Source organism: Somniosus microcephalus, chromosome 9, assembly GCF_052327205.1.
Source record: "Somniosus microcephalus isolate GS21.2 chromosome 9, FLI_Smic_1.0, whole genome shotgun sequence".
Taxonomy (NCBI): domain Eukaryota; kingdom Metazoa; phylum Chordata; class Chondrichthyes; order Squaliformes; family Somniosidae; genus Somniosus; species Somniosus microcephalus.
In genome coordinates this window covers 118929770-118951797 of record NC_140995.1, presented here as the reverse complement: position 1 = coordinate 118951797, position 22028 = coordinate 118929770, and the positions used below count along the sequence as shown (strand labels likewise).

The window sequence follows — 22028 nt, the reverse complement described above, 5'->3', positions numbered from 1 at the left end:
TTTCTCTCTCTCTGACTCCTCCCCCTGTTTCGTTCTCTCTGACTCCTCCCCCTGTTTCCCTCTCTCTGACTCCTCCCCCTGTTTCTCTCTCTCTGACTCCTCTTCCTGTTTCTCTCTCTGTGACTCCTCCCCCTGTTTCTCTTTCTGACTCCTCCCCCTGTTTCTCTCTCTCTGACTCCTCCCCCTGTTTCTCTCTCTCTGACTCCTCCCCCTGTTTCTCCCTCTGACTCCTCCCCCTGTTTCTCTCTCTGACTCCTCCCCCTGTTTCTCTCTCTCTGACTCCTCCCCCTGTTTCTCTCTCTCTGACTCCTCCCCGTTTCTCTCTCTGACTCCTCCCCCTGTTTCTCTCTCTCTCTGACTCCTCCCCGTTTCTCTTTCTGACTCCTCCCCATTTCGCTCTCTGACTCCTCCCCCTGTTTCTCTCTGTGACTCCTCCCCCTGTTTCTCTCTCTCTGACTCCTCCCCCTGTTTCTCTCTCTCTGACTCCTCCCCCTGTTTCTCTCTCTCTGACTCCTCCCCCTGTTTCTCTCTCTCTGACTCCTCCCCCTGTTTCTCTCACTCTGACTCCTCCCCCTGTTTCTCTTTCTCTCTCTGCCCTCTTCCTGTCTCCCCCCCCTGTCAGCGCCATGTTATTGCTGTGACACTGCGGCTCCGCAACAGGTCGGGAAGGATCGCGGCGCTGTGGGCGGACTGAGCTGGGCAGCCCGGAGGAGAGATACGGATCCGGCGGGCAGGAGGTGAGTGTCGGCAGCGGCCGGGCCGGGCCGGGCCGGGAGCGCGGAGTTGGGGCCGGGGTCAGGCCGGTGAGGTGCGCCGGGACGGGGTCAGGCCGGGCGGGGAAGGGAAGGGAGCTGTGCCGGGCCGTGGGTGAATCCTGGTCTCTGCCTCCCGGAGAGCACCAGCCGGACCCCGGATAGCTGGTGGGAGGCGACTGGAGTTAACACTTAGAATTAATGTCTGGCTCGGGGTCTGGAGTTCCTACCGGGATCCGGATTAAATCGCTCGCATTATTGAGGAATGGGATTGATTCCGTACTGGAGCAGGGTTGGGATGTCCAGGAGCGGGGTTTGGGATGTACTGGAGCAGGGTTTGAATTGCACTGGAGCGGGGCTTGGTGTGTCCAGGAGCGGGGCTTGGGATGTCCAGGAGCGGGGCTTGGGATGTACTGGAGCAGATTAGAAAATGCAAGCATACCTGTGTTGTAGAGAAAATGTAGGCCAACAGGATTCTTGGTCATGGATCTTGTTCCTTAAAGCAGGGCAAATTTATTGAGACTTCTATTTTTTTAAAAGACGTTTCATGGATTTTTGAAACGTTGAACTTTTGTAATTTGCTGCTATTATATTAATATGCAAACATGTATTTCAAAATTAAACTCGCAAGATTTCATGGTAGCTGTATTGTATTATGTGTAGCATTGATCAGGCCTGTTTTTTAGTTGTGCTACATTATATTGAATTAATACTGGTTGCTGTATGACTTCCTGTTATCTTATTTCTTTGGGTGTTAGCCTTGGCTCAATGGGAGCAGTTTTGTCTCTGAATCAGAAGACCATGGGTTCAAAACCCACTGCAGGTTTCAAGTACATAGGAGTGCTGCACTGTTCGAGGTGCTGTCTTTCAGATGAGACATTAAACCGAGGCCCTCGTCTTCCCTCTAAGGTGAATATAAAAGATCCCATGGCACGATTAGAAGAGGAACAGGGGAGTTCTCCCAGTTTCATGGCCAACATTTATCCCTCAACCAACACCAACAAAAGTAGATTATCTGGTTATTTATCTCCTTGCTGTTTGTGGGACATTGCTGTGTGCAAATTAAGTACCATCTTTTCCTATACAACAAAGTAACTGCATTCCAAAAGTACTTCATTGGCTGTGAACTACTTTGGCACATCCTAAGAATATGAATGCTGCTATATAAATGTAAGTTTTTTTTCTTTGGGCTTCAACCATATCAACAACTTTTATTTCAATCAGCTATCATAGACCTGCTTATATCAGTCAAGGTGGTTCACTTGGAACTTAAAAAATAAATTAATAAAATATATTGTTTCATGAGGTAACATGTAATGGTATGCCCAAGAGCTTGTGCAGTGCTTACCAGTGTTGTATTTTTAAATATTCATTCTCAGGATGTGGGTGTCACTGGCAAGGCCGGCATTGATTGCCTATCCCTTGTTCCGAGTTGCTGGTGGTGGGCCTACTTTCATGAACCACTGTAGTATTATTTGTAGCGGTTTGATGGAACTGAGTGGCTTGCTAGGCCACTTTACAGAGCAACTAAGAGTCACTGGAGTCACATCTAAGTCTGACCGGGTAAGGTTTCTTTCCCTAAAGGACATTCGTGAACCATTTTTTTTACGATAATCCAACAGCTTCATCGTCACTTTTACTGATACCAGTTTTCTTTTATTTCCAGATTTAAAAAAAAATGAATTCACATTCTCAAACTGCCATGGTGTGATTTGAACTTGCATTTTCTGGATTACTAGTTCAATAACATAATCACTGCACTGCTGTACCCGTAAGGGATACTGATTGGAATATTGTGTGTGCAGGCTATGTGCCCACTTGGGCATTGTAGTCCGTATTCAATATTCAAGGAATTGTATTTTGAATTTGTTTTAAGCAGTATTTATCTCAAGCTTGGTTACTGTAGATTTCAGTATATTGGCACAGTTTTTCTTAAGATACAGTGGAGAGTATTATAATCATTAGTTCTCCAGTTTGATCAAATTGTTTTATCACAAATTATCATATGTCTGTAAGCATTAATTTGGATCTTTCCATTTGATTTGAGTAACTGAACTGTCTGTAGACCAGTATTGTCCAATAACAATTGCTAACTAGCCACAGGTGTAGTTACGGCTAAATCGTTTTAGCCATATGCAAAAATTCTTGTAGAAAAACACCTGACGTGCGCTCACACAATACAGCTAAATGTACTTCATATGTGTATATTTACTTAACAAATATCTACCACTATTCAATAACCAAGGAAGTAAAGCATTCACATTGATCAAAAAACACACACCCTACTTTTCATCATACAATTTTATCAAGAAACGTACAAAAAGGTTAAAGTACACATGCATATGATGGCAAACATGCCTAAGGACGGTGTCTATTGTTCATTTTTTATTTAGTAATCGGAAATGCAATTAGCCACGTGGCTGGTGGCTAACGTATTGGACAACACTGATGTAGATATTGTGATGATGTATGGTATCTTCAGACAATCATTTACTAAATTTTAGTTATGTATTGCATATGTTACGCCTTTTGAGTGGATCAAATCTAGGTTTAATGAGGCAACGTAAAATAAAAGCAAGTGGAGTGATTTGGTGCTGCAGTAATTTAAACTGTTTTGTCACCTCTCCGACATGATTGGAATTCAGTCCAGGTGACAGAATAATAGTAATTTATTCATGGCCGGTATGAGAATCCTAACTAAAATTATTTGTCTTTTACATTTCTGGCTATTATCTGAAATATGGCATTGTGAAAATAGGAACAGAATTGGAATCTTTGTTTGTTAAATATGAGAATAATATGTAGGCTTCCGCAATGGCTCATAGCACCAGGTAATTCTGTCAACTCCTGATCTCAGCCAGGGTGCTAGTTATGACATAATTTGCCCCAATGTCTCTGGGGGCTAAGAAAGTGAAAGGTGTCTCTAGATACTAACTGGTATGCCGTACTGTAAAAGATGGGCCATGTCTGAGCGTTAAAGTTCTGAGAGCCTTTGGTAAATAATGACATCCTGGGAGGAGTTGTAACTGTTGAAACAGCTGATGCAAAGTTTCTTCAGCACAGTAGCTGCTGTTCTGGTAATGGGTCTATATCGGCCACATGAGGAGGACAGGATCAAGTATGGCTCTGATGCTTCACCAACCCCCTTTCCTCCCAACCCCTCCCTCCCCCTCCCCCCCCAGGAGGTCACATAGTCTGTTGACACTGACTTTCCAGGCTCACATGGGTGAGTTACTGGAAGGTTCCACCACCTGTGGGAACTGCATCCCTGAAAGAGTCAGTGGGCTGGCTTTTCATTGAGGAGGTGTGTAGGAGGCGGGACTACAACTTTCGGGGTTGCCGACACTTCCCTAAGTGAAAACATGAAAAAAATGTTTAAAAAAGTATTACTAGTTTTTATTTGTAATTTGAAGTGTAGCTTACAGTAAGGCTGCAGCCAACGATTTATCTGTGGATAATCAAAACACTTTGCATCATTACAAATACTGTCTGGGTTTTTCTGTGATGTAGACAATACCTGCCCAGTGGAGGTGGTAGCAAGCTTGCAACCCAATGGAGGGAATGTCATGACATCATAAATTGAATTTGCATTTTCAGTGGTTTAACTAAGTATTTTGAATCTCGAGTCGGTCTGACTTCTCGAAATCAGATTAGTCCTCATGAATTATGATCAACCAGGAAAAATGATGACTACGTATGAGTAAATTATATCAAGGTATGTACGGCTGTACAGAATCCACCCAATCTACTCAACAATCATGGCAGTAAGTTAGTTGGAACTGTCCACGGCTGTGGGGTAGTGGGGGGCGGGGGGCAGACAATGAGAGGTAAGTTTTCAAGTACTACTGGTTGAATATTTTTGACAGTGGTTATAGATACAGAATAATTATCAGCGGGGTGAGATTTATAGTACACTAATCTAACTGGGGGAACAGATATCCAAAACTGTAAGGACAGCACTTCAGCTTGCTTTCTAAATATCACCTAAAACATGAAGATAGACTGTTGCTTTAAAGTCCCTTCAAGGTATTTGTTATCTTTAATAGTTTTCTCATTTTTATAGGGTTGTTTTATTCAGTTATTACTCAGTATGTGTACTGATAGTAATTGTTAGTGCACAGAGCAGTTGCTATATAATTTTCACATAGATGGATTATTGATTGTGTTATTGGCAGTTAATTATTGGAAGTGCATATATTAAATATGTAACCTGCTGAATCTCTGATGCGCTATCAATTACTCATAAAAGACTGAGAGTTAGAAGAGTAACTAAAGGCTTTTATTAACAACAGAATGGAGGTCTGCCTCGAGTGGTCGACCGGTCCAGGATACCAAGGGCTGGGGAGCAGTCACCTTTATACTAGGACCTGTGGGAGGAGTCAGCCGAGGCATGTCCAGGCATGTACACAGTGGAATACAAACAGGAATACAAACAGTGGTTTACCACATTCACCCCTTGTTTAAAATTGAATCCGGCGGGGTGAAGTGTATTAAAAGTTAGTGTATTGGAGTCTCTCCGGAGGTCTTGTCTGCCGCTGTGATCGGCGTGGCGACGGCAGGGGTAGTGAAGCTTCCGGCGTCGAGTCCAGCGTAGGCTGTGGCACAGGCGTGTCGTCCTCGTAGATGTCGAGCGGGTCGCGGGGCCCAGGCCTGCCGTCTGCTGGGGCTGGATATCGGATCGTGGGGGGGGTGGTAGTGGGTAGTGGGTTACTGTGGTCCCCGAGGGTGCAAGGTCTCTTATGGAGACTGTGTCCTCCCGCCCGTCCGGGTATGCGATGTAAGCATACTGGGGGTTGGCGTGGAGGAGGTCGACCCTCTCGACCAGGGGGTCCGTTTTATGGGTCCTCACGTGTCTTCTCAGTAGGACCGGCCCTGGGGACGTCAGCCATGGCGGTAGCGATGTCCCTGATGTGGACTTCCTTGGGAAGACGAACATTTTCTCATGAGGGGGTGGCGTTAGTGGCAGTGCAGAGCAGTGACCGAATAGAGTGGAGTGCATCGGGGAGCACATCCTGCCAGCGGGAGGTCGGAAGGCCCCTAGACTTTAAGGCTAGCAGGGCGGCCTTCCAAACTGTCGCATTTTCTCTTTCCACCTGTCCGTTCCCCCGGGGGTTGTAACTGGTGGTCCTGCTTGTGGCAATACCCCTAGTTAGCAGGTACTGACGGAGTTCGTCGCTCATAAACGATGAGCCCCGGTCGCTATGGATATAGCTGGGGAAGCCGAACAGGGTGAAGAGGTTGTTCAGACATTTAATGACCGTGGCACTGGTCATGTCCGGGCAGGGGAAGGCGAACGGGAAACGGGAGTACTCATCAATAATATTGAGGAAGTACACATTGCGGTCGGAGGAGGGGAGAGGCCCTTTAAAATCAACGCTCAGGCGCTCGAAGGGGCGAGTGGCTTTTATCAGGTGGGCCCTGTCTGGTCTATAAAAGTGTGGTTTGCACTCAGCGCAGACTTGGCAGTTCCTGGTCATGGTCCTGACCTCCTCAATAGAGTAAGGCAGGTTGCGGGCCTTGATGAGGTGGAAGAACCTGGTGACCCCCGGGTGGCAGAGGTCATTGTGGAGGACCCGTAGTCTATCGATCTGCGCGCTGGTGCAGGTGCCACGCGATAGCGCATCCGGGGGTTCATTTAGCTTCCCGGGCCGGTACAAGATCTCGTAGTTGTAGGTGGAAAGTTCGATTCTCCACCTCAAGATCTTGTCATTTTTGATTTTGCCCCTCTGCTTGTTGTTAAACATAAAAGCAACTGAACGCTGGTCAGTGAGCAGGGTAAATCGTTTTCCGGCCAGGTAGTGCCTCCAATGACGCACAGCCTCCACAATCGCCTGGGCCTCCTTCTCAACAGCGGAGTGTCTGGTCTCCGGGCCTTGGAGGGTTCGTGAAAAGAAGGCCACGGGTCTCCCCGCCTGATTGAGGGTAGCGGCCAGGGCAAAGTCGGACGCGTCGCTTTCCACCTGGAAGGGGATGGATTCGTCCACTGCGTGCATGGTGGCTTTGGCAATGTCCTCCTTGATACGGCGGAAGGCTAAGCGGGCCTCTGCCGTCAAGGGAAAAGAGGTGGACTTGATCAGCGGACGGGCCTTGTCCGCATAGTAGGGGACCCACTGGGCGTAATAGGAGAAAAACCCTAGGCACCTCTTCAGGGCCTTGAGGCAGTGGGGCAGTGGAAGTTCCATAAGGGGACGCATCCGGTCGGGGTCGGGGCCGATGACTCCGTGTTCCACAACACAGCCAAGGATGGCGAGGCGGTTTGTGCGGAATATGCACTTCTCCTTGTTATATGTCAGGTTTAGGAGTTGGGCGGTGCGGAGGAATTTTTTGAGGTTTGCGTCATGGTCCTGCAAGTCACGGCCGCAGATGGTCACATTGTCCAGATATGGGAAAGTGGCCTGCAACGCATTTTGATCTACCATCCGGTCCATCTCCCTTTGGAAGATGGAGACCCCGTTGGTGACGCCAAAGGGAACCCTAAGGAAGTGATAGAGGCGGCCGTTTGCCTCAAAGGCAGTGTACTGGCGGTCCTCAGGGCGGATGGGGAGCTGGTGGTACGCTGATTTCAGGTCAATGGTCGAGAAGACGCGGTACTGCGCGATCTGGTTGACCATATCAGCTATACGGGGGAGTGGGTAGGCGTCCAGCAGGGTGTAGCGATTTATTGTCTGGCTGTAGTCGATGACCAGGCGCTGCTTCTCGCTGGTCTTAACGACCACAACCTGGGTTCGCCAGGGGCTGGTGCTGCCCTCAATAATCCCTTCTTTCAGGAGCCGCTCCACTTCGGTTTTAATGAAAACCCTGTCCCCGGCACTGTATCGCCTGCTCTTTGTGGCGATGGGCTTACAGTCGGGGGTGAGGTTAGCAAACAGTGGTGGGGGGGTGACTCTGAGTGTGGAGAGGTTGCACCTGGTGCGCGGCGGGCAATTTGGAAGCTGCTGGCTGCGGACTGTGAGTGGGGGTAGGGGTCCACCGTACGCCATCGTAACACTTTTAAGGTGGCACTGAAAATCTAACCCCAGCAGGACGGCAGCGCAGAGGTCAGGCAGGACCAGAAGTTTAAAATGATCGTACACGGTCCCGTCTACTACGAGTGTCACCACGCAGTAGCCGCCGATGTCCGCCGACTGGGACTCGGAGGCCATAGAAATCCGCTGTTGCGCAGGCAGGACTGGGAGAGAGCAACGCCGCACCGTGTCGGGGTGGATGAAGCTCTCCGTGCTCCCAGAGTCAAAAAGGCAGATTGTATCGTGACCATTTACCTTAATGTCCATTGTGGAACTGGCCAGTTGGTGCGGTCTCGCTTGGTCCAGTGTAACGGATGCCAGCGTAGGGGTCGGTGTGTCGCTGCGGGTATCAGATGAGGCGGTGTCGGGGGCCTGTTGCGTCCCGGCTGTCGTCCAAGATGGCGGCGTCCATGATCCCCATGTGGCTGGAGGCGTCCAAAATGGCTGCTGTACCGGTGATTCGCACACGGCCGGGGAGGTCCAAAATGGCGGCCCGCATGGCCCACACGCGGCGCTGCTGGGGTTCGGGGTGGCTTTGGCCCTGCAGACGCTAGCGTAGTGTCCCTTCTTCCCGCAGCCCGAGCAGATCGCGTTTTTCGCCTGGCAGCGCGCTCTGGGGTGTTTTGCCTGGCCACAGAAGTAGCATTTCTGGCCTTGGGGCACTGCTGTCTGGCCTTGGGACACTGCTGCGGTAGTTGGGCCGTTGTTGGGGTGTGGCTGGGGTGGCACGGCGCTATGAGGCGGTCCTACCGTGTCCCAGGCTGTCATTCCCCGCGGCGTCCACGGTGCAGAGGAGTAGGCATCCATGCCCTGGTAGGCTGCATCCAACGATAGTGCGAGTTCAGAGGCCTTGTTGAGGTCGAGGTTACTCTGCTCCAACAGTCGCTGTCGTGTGTAATTGGATCTGTGGCCCGCTACAAAAGCGTCCCGGATAAGTTCCTCTGTGTATACGGCGGCCTTTACATCCTTACAACCACAGGCCCGGCCAAGCACAGACAGTGCCTGAAGGTATTCCACGGTCGATTCCCCAGGTTGTTGTTTACGACTCCCCAGGAGGTGCCTGGCGTACACTTCATTCACTGGGCGCGTGTACTGGTCCTTGAGGAGCTTGATAGCATCCGCGTACGAGGTCGCGTCTTGGATGACCGAGTACACTCGGTGGTTCACTTTGGAGGTCAGGACATCCAGTTTGTCCTCGTCCGATTTGATTGCTTCGGAGGCGGTCAGGAATTTTTCGAAACACTTAAGCCAGTGAGTAAACTTGGTGGATGAGTCCGCCTCCCGATGATCTAAGTCCAGGCATGCTGGTGTGAGGATCTTCTCCATTATAAAAATGTTAATAAAATTGATGCGCTATCAATTACTCATAAAAGACTGAGAGTTAGAAGAGTAACCAAAGGCTTTTATTAACAACAGAATGGAGGTCTGCCTCGAGTGGTCGACCGGTCCAGGATACCAAGGGCTGGGGAGCAGTCACCTTTATACTAGGACCTGTGGGAGGAGTCAGCCGAGGCATGTCCAGGCATGTACACAGTGGAATACAAACAGGACAAACAGGAATACAAACAGTGGTTTACCACAATCTCCCACAGTTCCTTCTTCCTTGGGTAGAATAACTTTAAAGTCATCCAGAAGTACTTACCTATGTGTACATTTGACTCTGTCCTGTTCATGACTGAACAGATTGGCCAATGTCTTGGAATTGTATAGAGGAGGAAAATGAATAATATAATATTTAAATGGAGATAACCTGCTAAAATTCTTGTTATAAGGTTCTGGAGGACATGGTTTGCTTTTGGTTCTATGGATGTTGATCTTTGCAGATTAATGTCATTAGGTCAGATTTTGCTGTCAAAATAACGGTGAGGCTAATGGCACTCGCAGTTATATTTATGTGTAAATGGTACAGCAACTTCAAGTGAGGGGCAGATGCACGATTAAACGTCAATATCCAAAAGTTGCTGTCCGAGTTGTGCGTTCCGCTGTTAGCTTTGCTTCCTGGCTCACCCCTAAAATGCATTGAATAGCATGAAGCTGCTGTATTTGTGCAGCAGATATGAACTAAATACCCTTTTAACGACGTGATAAGTGTTATTTACTGCCAGTCAACCCCTCTGGTCCTGCAAATGAACTATTACACATGTGGAGTCTCATTCCTTCAGGTTTTAATTGTTGTTGGAGGTTTTTTAAATTTAAAATTAATTTTTTTTTTACTCATCCTTTGTCTCTTTTTTTCTCTCTTAGTCCAATATTTCTTTCCCTCTCTTTCTGTACCTGATTTGACATTGAATTCACCCACTCTAATTTACACTTCCTTCTCAGTCCTTGCACTGTTTATTTCTCAATCCTTAAATCTGATTGGTTAAGGAGATACACAGTTGCTTGCCCTGTTCACTCAGATCCCTTGTTTCCCTCACTGCAACGTTATCAGCTCACGCTTTCAGCAACTTGACGCGCAAAAAATTAAAACCTAAATGGGCGAGGGAATGTGTAACAGCAGACACCGTTGGATGCACTGCTACAGCAAAATCTGTCACATTGTGTATACATTACAATGTCTATGACCTAAGAGGATGCATGATATTGGTTGTTCTTACAAGGGTTATTTTTGGAAGGATGTGCTATGGTCTTCATGTGAGTTTGTATGTTACAATTATTCCATGTCTTTCACTGTTCATATTGCTATCATTTTCACAGTTTATTGAAAGAGCATAAGATTCCTGATCAATCTGGTTTGTTAGTTGGTGTCGTAGATCTGTCTGCTTTGATAACTAGCCTGCATATCTGTCATGCTCCAGACATTGTGTTTCAGATTGTCACACTTTATCACAGATGCAAAGTAACCTTAAGAAAAGAGAAAGAAAGTCAGATGTTCACCTGGAAATTTATTAGCATTTATAACAGCCCTTCACCAGTTTATAAGTTGATACAATACTTCTAAATTTGCATATTAAGAGCAGTTACCTTAAAGGTTCAGGCCAAGTTATCAGCTAAGCATCACATTGGAGCGTGAAGTATGCCCCAAACTATCCATGAACAATGCCATGGGAGACCTATTATTAAATATCTAAACTTTGAGAAGCGTCTATTGCAGTTCAGGTGTCACACATGCAAATTTCTGTCACACATTTTAGAAAATATAAAGTAGTAAAAAAATAAATTCTTGCTGGTTTCAGAGAAATATTGCCAGCAAAGGAAACTACTCTAATTAATCTCAGGATGTGCCTAAGAGCAATTGCCCTCTAACTGACCTCAGGATATGTCTATTTACGGCATTAAGACCTTGTGGCCTAAAAGTGTCAGGATGGTATTGCACAGAGCTATCCCTTAGCAGCATAATAATACACTGTGCATTGTGTTGTGTAATGCTTCTGACTCTACCATGAAGAACATCAACAAAAAGCTGTCTAGGTCGCTCTTTCCCGCCCCCTGCCCTCCCTTCCCTGACTAATGTACCTATAGATCTGGGAACAGGTTGCTAATGAGAAATTGATTTGTGGCATGAAGAGGGAGAGAATAATCAGAATTGGAGCGTGAAGTAAGCCCACAACACAAATCTGAAATGGATGACAGTAGTAATATAGTACTTTTGCTGTTTTATTACAAAATAATGGGTTACACTGTGTTGTCTAGTAGACAGCACAGAGTAATTGGATATATGATGACCTTTAAATATGGAAATTTATCACAAGTGGCAGAATGTTGGTGTTTCACAGTAGAAGTTGTTGACATGTTCGCGTGTGCTGCTGCACTCTTAAAGTTGTAGCAGTTTTGCAATGACTGCAGTAATGGTGAGACTCAAAACAAACCATTTCAAATAATTTAGATGATTCTTTAATTTTTTGTAGAAGTACCCTTGAGAACTGTTTAATTCTGTAATGAGGAGATCCTCTTGAATTATCTCTCTTTTGGTGTAACTACATTGAGACATTGCGCCTAGTCCCTGTGGCGATGAGTGCAGTTACGAGTTAAGTGCGTATTTCGGTGTGCGGCTGCGTGTGATGAATGTTGATGCTTTATTTGTATAGTGTATCTAGTATAGAGGAATATGCTCACACTTTACATGTGTGTGTATGTTTGGAGAGGTGCCATCATCATTTGACAATTGAAATCTATCAGCCACAGACTGGTAGATGGTTTGCTCTAGGACTTCTGTGAATAGAAGGACGTGTTATAGATTCTGAATGAACTGACCTGATAGAGAAGTGTTCTAGGTGGTTGCTTCACAGTAATGTTGCAGAAGTTAACGTCTCATTGCCACCAGATATTATAGTTATTTCTCAGTTGAGCCTGTGGGTGCAGGGTTAGCTGTGGCAGTGGAGTGCCTCACTTCAGGGAATGAGAAACTGGTGTAGAATGTTGCACCCTGTGGCAAATATGCCTCCTGTTCTCTAAGCATGCAGCACCATTGCAGTTGTACACAATGGTTGTGGTCTGTAGCGAGTATTGTGTTAATGGCAGTGTATATAGTATGAGTTCATGGAAAAAGCATAGAAATGTTTGGTCTTCAAAAAAGTAGTGTTCATAAAGCTATTTTGCTGAACAACTATGTTAAATGCATGGTGCATTCGAAGGTTCTAGCCCAAGAAATGGGAGCTTCGGTAATTGGCCTGAAAGTGTTGCTGACCGCAAGAGGCAAAATACAGTAGCCTTCAGAGACTGAATATTTTGTTTTCTGTTTTACACCACATTGAGTATGGTTTGTCACAATTTTATACTATATTACAGGGCATAGGTTGTCAAACTGGTCCTAGGTCCCTAGGGAACCTGCAAGAGGATCCCCATCTTTGCTATCATCAGACTTCTGTATTTCTTAACTTACTGGCATGTTATTTTCTGTTGTCTTATATATAAAATAGTAATAAAGATGTTTTCTGGAAAGAACTGTCTTTTTGTAGTTAGACAGGGGTTCCTGCAAGTGTGTCAATATTGCAGGGGATCTCCACACAGCCAAGCTTGAAAACTGCTGATGCTGAGCTGTAATGTGCTTCTGACTAAAACTATCAGACAAATAGACTCTAAGTCTGAACAGAAATAGCAGTTTTCTTCCTGCAATTATTCTGTTTGCGCTCACTAGCTCTGTTGCAGTTGTTGTTTCTTTTGGTTTAATTTTCTAATCTGAAAATAAGATCCCGAGTACATGGAGTATTGTTGGCAGATTGAGCTGCTGCCAAGTGCTGTAATGCTGACTGTACAGGACCGGAGCAATATGGTGCGCATGTTTCTTTTGAATTGAAAACAAAAGCATAATTCTCCAATCATGATTCGATCAGTTTTCTCCTGATGTGCTTCAGAGTAGGAAGACATTTTCTTTCATCTTAAACAGGAAGTAAAACTTAATTATGCACAGCTTCACTTTTAATCTTTCTATGGGGAACAGTAAACAGCTGGAATGTAAATGCAAATTAGCAATAGAGTTTTAACTTTAGTGGTTAGTAGAATTTCAAAGTACAATCTTGCTGTATATGGACAGCGATTTGGCTATTGCTTCTTCACCCCAATACCTGATGGAAGAACAAAAGCATTTGGTTGCACTAATCCAAACAGACCAGGAAGGTCCCAGGTTTGATTCCTGGAGCGTGCTGAGTTAGCTGATTTCCGATAGATCCGTCTTCGAGGTGTTACAGCTGACATCATCCTCTTTCTCAGGTTTTTCCTTTCTTGGCTAAAGATATGGGGAAAATCAGCTAAGGTTCCTACTTTGTTTGGTATCTACTGACTTTTGCGAGTGAGTGGGCACTGGGTGAGAGAGGAGAGGATCGGGCTCAGCTGCAGTGACCCCTACGGTTGAATAATTTACTGACACTCGTGATCTAAGCACAGGATTCACATGTGGATGTTTAGGTAGATCCAAGAAATGCAAAGGGAGAGAAACAGTTTCTGAAAACAAAAAGAAATTTGGTGCATTTTTGAGGTAGCCTCACAGCATCATAACTACAGCCCTCCTTTCCTTTTCTAAAATCAGGAAATGGCAGACTTACTAAATAGCTACTTTGTATCAGTCTTCACAGTAGAGGATGAGGATAAAATACCAGAGATACAAGGAATAATAAAAATAAATCTAAGGGAGGAACTAACTAAATTCAATATAAGTAAAAACATGGCGATGGAGAAATTAATGTTCTTAAAGATAGACAAATCTCCAGGACCCGATGGCTTCCACCCCAGGGTATTAAAAAAAGTAGGTGAAGGAAATTGTTGATGCGTTAGTCATGATCTTCCAAAACACTTGATTCAGGAATTGTCCCTTTGCATTGGAAAATTGCCAGTGTCACTTCATTATTTAAGACGGTTAAGAGTGATAACTAGGAAATTATGGGCCTAATGTCAGTTGTGGGAAAGTTACTAGAACTTGCTAGATAAAGGAGTATCTATGGATGTTATTTATATGGACTTCCAGAAGGCAGTTGATAAAATTCCACATAAGAGACTGTTAACAAAAATGAGAGTGCTGGAATTGGAGGCAACCTATTGGCTTGGATAGGGAATTGGTTTGGTAGAGAATGTTGGAAAACTGTACTTTTTGTTATGTAAGCTTTGGCAATATGGTTCCCTGTAAACTTTCATGCCAATAAAGCATTTGAATTGAATTGAATTGAATTGAGTAGGGATAATGGGTCTGTACTCAAATTGGCAGGATGTGACTTGTGTCCCCCTGGGACCTGTACTGGGGCCAAAGCTTTTCACTATATTTGCAAATGACTTGGCTGAAGGAATAGAGAGCTGTATATCTAAGTTTGCTGACAACACCAAGTTAGGTGGCACAGTAAATAGTGTAGATGGGAGCAGAAAGTTGCAAAGGGACATTGATGGATAATGAGTGGGCAAAACTATGGCAGATGGAGTTCAATGTGGGAAAGTGTGAGGTCATCCACTTTCTACCTGAAAGATAGATTAGAGTATTTTCTAAGTAGCACGAAGCTAAGAACTGTGGAGGAGCAGAGAGATTTAGGGGCCCAAGTACAGAAATCACTAAACGCTAGTGAACAGGCACAAAAAATAATGTAAAAGGCTCATGGAATGTTGGCCTTTATCTCCGGAGGGCTGAAATACAATTAGGAGGAAGTTATGTTCCAGCTGTACAGAGCTCTGGTTAGACCCCATCTGGAGTACTGCATTCAGTTCTGGGCACCGCACCTCAGAAAGGGTATACTGGCCCTGAAAGGGGGTGGGGGGGGGGGGGCGTGGGTGGAGGAGGGGAGGCGGTAGCGGTTGGGGGTGGGATGGGCAGCGTAGATTCACCAGAATGATACCGGGGCAAAAAGAGTTAAAAATATAAGGATAGGTTGCATAGACTAGGCTTGTATTCCCTTGAATATAGAAGATTAAGGGATGATCTAATTGAAGTGTTTCAGATGATTAAAGGATTTGATCGGGTAGATAGAGAGAAGCTATTTCCTCTGGTGGGGTGAGTCCAGAACAAGGGGGCATAAACTTACATTTAGAGCTAGGACATTCGGGGGTGATGTCAGAAAGCATATCTTCACACAAAGGGTCGTGGAAACCTGGAACTTTCTCCACCAAAAAGCTGTTGAGGCTAGGTCAATTGAAAATGTCAAAACTGAGATTGATAGATTTATTTTAGGTAAGGGTATTAAGGGTTATGAAACCAAAGTGGGTAGATGGAATTAAGAGACAGATCAACCATGAGTTAATTGGATGGCGGAACAGGCTCGAGGGGCTGCATGGCCTACTCCTGTTCCTATGTTCTTAAAAGCGGCGGTTCGTGTTGGGGTTTACAGACACTGGAAACCGCCTGAAATTTCACCCAAGTGGCCATTCTTCATGTTTCAGCATGAGCATCTGTGAGCTGTTTCACCATTACAACCATCCTGATCCTATCGTACCTCCACTTTCCAACAGGAGTCACTAAATAACAACAGAAAATGCTGGAAAAACTCAGCAGGCCAGGCAACATCCGTGGAGAGAAATTAGAGTCAACGTTTCGGGTCAAAATCCTTTATCAAGACTAAAGAGGCACAGGGAATGAAATTGATTAAGAGGCCAGGCTGGTAGAGAACAAAAGAGAAGAGACATTAAGAGGTATTCAAAATGAGACGAGATGGTGATGGGACTAGTGGAGACAAAAGACAGCTCTAGATTAGGTGTGAAATGTGCTGGCAGAATGGGAGACAGGTGCCATGTGGGAGAGAGGAAAAAAAGAGGAATGGGGGGTGGGGAACCAAAACAAAGGTGTGGATAAAAAATATAAGTAAAAATGTAATAGGGGCCGAGGTTATGATCTGAAATTGTTGAACTCGATATTGAGTCCGGTTCCAGCATCTGCAGTATTTAGCTATCGTAGGAGTCACTAAATGGTGAGTATATTTTGTGGCAATTTTGTATTATAGGCTGTAGATTTTCAAACTGGAGTCTGCAAGGGTATCTCAGAGGGCCCCCCAACATCATCAGATTTATGTTTGAAAGTGCAAGTTTTACATGTGCTTTTCCATGGAGCGGTGATTGAGAATTCTTTTTTTCCAGTATTTTTCGCTTGTCTCCTGAAGTATTAATTTATATTCCATAATTTATATTCCAGTATGCTTCTTTGCCCAGTGCACAGAGCATTGAGAGTGAGTGTTGGCAGATTATTCAACTACAAAAGCATCACACCCAAGCCTTTTCCTGTTCTTGCCCAACGCTGCATGCCTACGCTTTCTAGCAGGAGTCGCTAAATAGCAATTGGCAGTAGAAACCGTTCATGCTTTCCAGCCTCCAGCCCAGCAGTGCTAAGGTCAGCCAACTCAACACAGACGAGGGATCAAACCTGATATTCTGGCTTAATATTAGATCTGTTGGTACCTTAATTCTGCAGGACATCGAGGGAGCAGTAACTGAAGACTTATTTTAACATTTTATTAATTATAATTTTTCCTTGGTGAAGGCAAAGGAGAGAGTTTGTTGTGCTGCATTTGTTTTCCTTTTTCATATGTCCTTGTATAATTCTGGAAGCAATATTTTTTCATTTGGTGAATTTGTTTGTGTATATTGTTGGAGTGTGGGAGAACTGAGTTATCAATTTCAGAATATGTCTACAGCAAAAAGTTCAGGCAGCAATTTTAAAAATGGGTTTAGTGAGCTACTGGTCTGAGCAGTGAAGATATTGGAAGGCCACCAATGGCCGGATGTTTTACGTAGGATTACATAGGATATACAGCACAGGAACAGGCCATTCGGCCCAACCGGTCCATGCCGGTGCTTATGCTCCACTCGAGCCTCCTCCCGTCTTTCCTCATCTGACTGTCAGCATAACCCTCTTCCCTTCTCCCTCACATGCTTGTCTGGCCTCCCCTTAAATGCATCTATACTATTCACTTCAACCGCTCCCTGTGGTAGCGAGTTCCACATTCTCACCACTCTTTGGGTAAAGAAGTTTCTTCTGAATTCCCTATTTGATTTCTTGGTGACTATCTTATATTGATGGCCTCTAGTTTTGCTCTTCCCCACAAGCGGAAACAGTCTCTCTGTATCTACTCTATCAAAACTTTTCATGATTTTAAAGACCTCTATTAGGTCACCCCTCAGCCTTGTCTTTTCAAGAGAAAAGAGACCCAGCCTGTTCATCCTTTCCTGATGGTATACCCTCGCATTTCTGGTATCATTCTTGTAAATCTTCTCTGCACCCTCTCCAGTGTCTCTATATCCTTTTTATAATATGGCAACCAGTACTCCAAGTGTGATCTAACCAAGGTTCGATAACTTCACTACTTTTCAATTCTATCCCTTTAGAAATAAACCCGAGTGCTTGGTTTGACTTTTTTATGGCCTTGTTAATCTGTGTGGATTCATTTAGTGATTTGTGCATTTGTACTCCTAGATTCCTTTGCTCCTCTACCCCATTTAGATTCTTATTTCCCAAGTAATATGTGACCTCCCTATTTTTTTCTTACCAAAATGTAATACTTCAAATTTATTTGTGTTGAATTTCATTTGCCAATTATATGCCCATTCTGCAAGTTTATTAATGTCTTATTGTAATTTGTTGCAGTCATCCTCAGTAGTGGCTATGCCCCCCAATTTGATGGCGTTCTCTTCAGAAGGTGGAGAAGGGGTCAACTCTGCCTTGGGAAGGACCTGAGGGAGAGTTGTTCCCCTCCTCCATCTCCTAATAGTTGGTTATAGAGCAATTTTAGCTGATGCTTGGTAGCAGGCTGGCTGTGTAGTGCAGGATGGAGTGTTGCCGTCAACAAAAAATAATTACAGCCATTAATTTAGCTGAATTATTACCTTTTCAAGAAAAAGTGTTTCATCTCAATGTTTTGTTAGAGATGGCCATATTCAAAATGTATTAATTGAACTTTTATTTTCACTCTTTTCAGAATAGAACCGATTTTAGCTTAGAGAGCCCAATGCTTGAGTGGGCTGTCTGGAAAATTTCTGAAATGTAAACTAGATACCAAAAGCCTGTTTTATTTTCACTATACCTTAGTATGTGGAAGCATTAGTAATTAAGATTTTCAGTTGGCAGCAAAGAAAACACCAGCACTCAGGCCACCCTTATTAAGCCTTCTACAGTTTTTGACACCTTGGCAAAAGATGGCAAATCGTGTTTTAGAGATTGGTGCAGCCCTTGTGTGTTTTCGATTTCTGAGATTTTTATGAATCTCGATGCTTTATCTCTAACAGATTGGAAAGGGAATACTGTGTCTCGAGATACTGACTGGTATGCCACACTGTAAAAGATGGGCCATGTCTGAGCTTTAAATTTCTGAGAGCCTTTGGTAAATAATGACATCCTGGGAGGAGTTGTAACTGTTGAAACAGCTGATGCAAAGTTTCTTCAGCACAGTAGCTGCTGTTCTGGTAATGTTTCGATATCGGACAGTCTCTCTGGGCTCTGTGCTTTTTGAAGGGGAAGCTTGAATTTTATCTTATTTTTAAGAATTGATTAAGTTCATGACTCAAACAGTTGTCTTTTTACTCACTTTATTTGAGAATTTTGCTTGGCTATGTTTCTGTCTGAACAACCCTTGAAAATGTGTGTTTCTTTAGCAAGGTAAAGTAAAGCAGTGTGCTCCTGTAAATGAGCTAGCTTGTCTCGTGGAAGTAACTACATTATCAGTTCAGGCAAAACAGACTAATTATCCCATCACTGCTTTGACACAGTTAATGATTAAATCATATCCAGTTGTTACGCTGCTCCCTTATACTGCCAACACCTACAAGACCACCAGTCAGGGAGATTTATTGGTAATTGGGATTTTATTACTTTCATACTTTTTATATTCTAGAATGTCTCACTTTTTTGTTTTACATGCAATAAAAATACTGTGCCCACTGTCCAGTATCTTGTCACTAATGGAGGCTGTTAGGATTGCTCCTACAGAGGATAAATGGCTTCTTATGTTCCAGACTTTGCCGAGTTATTGTGGAATTTTGGTGCATTCTGCGGCCTGAAGGCCTGGGAGGTGCATCTTTTGACTGTTACAAAGTGGGACTTGAAATTAAAGGAACATTGATAGATGAAGTGAGTGGGCAAAACTGTGGTAAAGGGAGTTCAATATGGGGAAGTGTGAGGTCATCCACTTTGTACCTAAGAAAGATAGTTCAGAATATTTGCCCAGATTCACCGGAATGATACTGGGGCTAAAAGAGTTAAATTATGTGGACAGGTTGCATGGACTGGGCTTGTAGTCCCTTGAGTATAGAACATTAAGGGGTGATCTAATTGAGGTGTTTAAGACGATTAAAGGAGTTGATAGTGTAGATTGAGGGAAACTATTTACGCTGGTAGGGGGAAGTCCAGAACAAGGGAACAGAATCTTAAAATTAGAGGCAGGCTGTTCAAGGGTGATGTCAGGAAGCACTTCTTCAGTTAACAAAGCATATTGGATCCTGGGCTTTATAAATAGAGGCATAGAGTTCAAAACCCAGGAAGTTATGCTAAACCTATATGAAACACTAGTTCTGCCTCAGCTGGAGTATTATGTCCAATTCTGGGCACCACACTTTAGGAAGGATGTAAAAGCTTTGGAGTACAGAAGAGATTTACTAGAATGGTTCCAGGTATGAGGGAATACAGTTATGTGGAAAGAGTAGAGAAGCTGGCGTTGTTCTCCTTGGAGCAGAGAAGGCTAAGAGAAGATTTGATAGAGGTGTTTAAAACCATGAAGGATTTAGATAGAGTAAATAAAGAGAAACTGTTTCCAATGTTTGACGGGTCGATAACGAGAGGGCACAGATTTAAGGTGATTGGAAAAAGAACCAGAGGTGACATGAGTAAAAACCTTCTTATGTAACGAGTGGTTAGGATTTGGAACACACGGCCTGATAGGGTGGTGGGTAAAGGTTCAATAGTAGCCTTCAAAAGGGAATTGGATAAATACTTGAAGGAGAAAAAATTGCAGAGATATGGGGAGAGAGTGGAAGAGTGGGACTAACTGGATTGCTCTTCGAAAGAGCTGGCGCAGACTCGATGGACCGAATGGTTTCCTTCTGTGCTGTACTGTTCTATGATTTGAAGTCTTATTATTCCTAGATAAGTGCAATAGCATGCTTCAGCTGAACCTTCTTTCAAATAGCTGGGGTTTATAAATACTGCAATACTTAATTTAAAGTCATTATGATATTCCTGATCTCACTAAGGATGACTCAACTTAGCTTTTTCTAGTCAAACTAAGACTAGATTATTTACCCCTGCCTCAGCTCATCTGCTGCTGAAACCCTCATCCATGCCTTTGTTACCTCCAGACTCGACTATTCCAATACTCTCCTGGACGGCCTCCCACCTTCCATCCTCCAGAAAGTTGAGCTCATCCAAAACTCTGCTGCCTGTATTCTAACTCGCACCAAATCCCATTCACCCATCACCCCGTATACATTGGCTCTCGGTCCAGCATAGCCTTAATTTTAAAATTTGCATCCCTCTGTTCAAATCCCTCCATAGCCTCACTCTTCCCTATCTCTGTAAAGTCTACAGCCCTCCGAGATCTCTCTGCTCCTTCAATTCTGGCCTCTTGCGTCTTCTCGATTTTTATTGCCTTCAGCCGCCTAGGTTCTAAGCTCTGGATATCCCTCCATAAACATCTCTGCCTCTCTACCCCTCTCTCTTCCTTTAAGTCGCTCTTTAAAACCTACCTCTTTGACACCTGTCCTAATATCTTTATGTGGCTCAGTGTCAAATTTTGTCTGATAACGCTCTTGTGAAGTGCCTTGGGACATTAAGCTTGGGTTTCAAAAGTCTGGAGATTGGAGGAAGGTAATGAGTCCTATAATAATTTATTATTGGCAGTACATTTGAATGGTAATGTTTGCAAATGACTTTTGAGTCTGGTTTCATAATGCTTTTACTTGCTTTGTCAACGTTGCCTCTCCCAGGAGATTACATGACTCTGCGGGGTGGGGTGGTGTAGTGTCTCGTCATGATGCTCCAGCTGTCATGGTGTGTGGGGCAGGCTTGAAGGATTAGCTGGTCTTTTTTTGCCCATCAATTTTGCATGTTTGTATGTTCGGAATTTGAGTCAAGCCCATTGAAATGAGCACCAGATCACATCTTGTGGCCATTTTTATTTGTATATTATACAGTTTTAAAATTAATTTCTGTAAAATTGTAATGAGCATTAATTACAACTGGTGGGTCCTGGATGTTAATTCATGTCATATTACAGTCAATGAGAAGCACATTGGAGACAGCAGTCAAAGGTCTACTGCTGAATCAGAAATGCAGGGAAACACATTTCTTGCTGCAATCTATGGACCAACATTCTGGAAAAGCTCCACCCAACCTAAAAATGCAGCAGGCAAAACAATCTTGTTCGGCAGATTAACTCAAAGGTGTAGGCATGCATAAACTATTGGGTAACTTTTTTTTAACTTTCTCCTGCATGATAGATTTTTAAAAAATATTGTCATACTCCTTGGGGATGTTTTTAAGTTACATTTACTACGTCTAATTTAATGTAATTCTTGGGAGGCAATGGGTGTCGAATGTGGACTTATTTTTGTATCTATAATTAGGCTTTTCTCAGGGTTGTTAGTCACTTATGTCCAGCTAATTTTGCCTACTAAAAGAAAGGACTGCCTTGAATGTTTCAGTATTACTGCTCAAATTCACTTTACACCGTTGCAGTTGTAAGATAGGAAAAGCAGAATCATGTACAGAGTTACCCAAACAAATGATGTCATTTTTCTTATTAATACTTGCCTCTGCAACATCTGACTTTACAACCTTGTTGCTTTGACATTTGAGAGCCAGGTGATAGTGGGGTTCACAAGAGTATGATAGAATTGCTGTTGCAACTGTTACAATTTTTATTTGCTAACTTGTAAATCT

The 22028-nt window shown here is 44.1% G+C and overlaps 1 protein-coding gene across 1 annotated transcript in view; it reads left to right on the top strand.

The window, feature by feature from the left end:
• The first annotated feature begins 582 nt into the window (after window positions 1-582).
• The window catches only part of LOC147112631 (intersectin-2-like), a 237843-nt gene continuing 216397 nt past the window's right edge, over window positions 583-22028 (top strand). The window contains exon 1 of the mRNA XM_085998202.1: window positions 583-737. The gene's annotated coding sequence lies outside the window, so the exon portion shown is untranslated. The remainder of the gene's footprint in view (window positions 738-22028) is intronic.